The following is a 1,425-nucleotide window of genomic DNA, read 5'->3' on the forward strand; positions in this document are numbered from 1 at the left end:
GTTTATTAGGATTCAGGACAGGGTGGTGAGGTTAGTACCAAAGTGGTTGCTGAGGGTGACTCATTGAACTTTCCGGAACCTTTTGAGCATAACCATTCTTCATCAAGTCCTTCATAACATCAGCGTATTTCTAGAATAGGTTAGGATCCTTCACCAGCATTTTCTTTAAATGATTCAGGTGATAATCTGCCAAAGATCTATTATTCGGCAGGGAGACGAGTGCATTTCTCAAGGGTAAAGCTATCTCATAATGTCCCTTCTCTAATTCGCCGATCTTTCCATAATACCAAGCGCATGTGAATCTTCAATTGACATTTCCAATTTACTGTCGCCTGCAATGTCACTGAATTCCATATCACAAAATCTCTTGAATTGATCATCCAAGGCAGGATACGTTCGAACCAAATTGACACAACGCTTGGGGATTTCACTCCTTCCGAGTAGATCATTAATTGTCCATCCGAGGATTGTTTTCACTGTGTACGGTCCCCTTCCATCACATCTTCTGATATATCTCGGCTCAAGAGCTTGTGGGTACGTCGTTGCCAATCAGAAGACCGATTGGGACTTTGATGCTTCTTAATTGCACATCTTGTAGATGAGGCCATCTAATGATATCTTCCTGTGAAGGTATACTCGATTCGCTGATTGGTACTTGTTCTGTTTAGAAGACTGTGGAAAGCTCCACCATGTGCTTTTCATATAAGTCGAGCACTTGCAAACTAATAACACTTGTTTTAATCATGTGATCCTCCAGATTCAAGGTGGTATGTGACAATGCTGTTTCCTTTCCTTGCGCACCTAGGTGTTGCTGCAGCTCGGAGGTACAGAACATTGTGTTGGAACCAGAATCCAAGAACGCATATGTAGTAACAACTTTAGATGACTGAGCACATTTCACTTTAACAGGAATGAGAGGTAAACCAATAACAGAGACACCAGCCCCAGTTACATCAATTTGAGCATTAGTGGCATTCTTAGCAGGTTTTTGTATCGCACCAGCTGGTGAAGGTTGGCCAGATTGCATAGATTCATATGATGTGTCTGGACCACAGGATTTATCCACTACAGTTGTGTTTGCCTTGGGGTGTAAATACGTTGAATGTTTCACATCACAGCCAGCCACCTTCCAGAAGCTGCTCTTTGGACATGATCTTGCTACGTGACCTTGAAACAAACAGTTAAAACAGAGTCCTGCTTTCCGAGCAAATTTGATGCCCTTCAACTGATTCTCTCTGAAAACGATTACAATGTGGAAAAACATGGCTGCCGCTGCACATTGAACACTTGTGAGTTTTGGATTCGTCTTTCAGGCCTTCCACTTCCCTCTTCTTGGACTCATTTCTTGCATTGACACTAAATGAATATCTTCCTTTAGACTCAAGCTGGTCTTCATTCATTTGAGGCTGATACTTTTTCTCGCTT

Source organism: Dendronephthya gigantea, unplaced genomic scaffold (genome assembly GCF_004324835.1).
Source record: "Dendronephthya gigantea isolate DGI-Jeju-01 unplaced genomic scaffold, DenGig_1.0 000119F, whole genome shotgun sequence".
In the NCBI taxonomy this organism is placed as follows: domain Eukaryota; kingdom Metazoa; phylum Cnidaria; class Anthozoa; order Malacalcyonacea; family Nephtheidae; genus Dendronephthya; species Dendronephthya gigantea.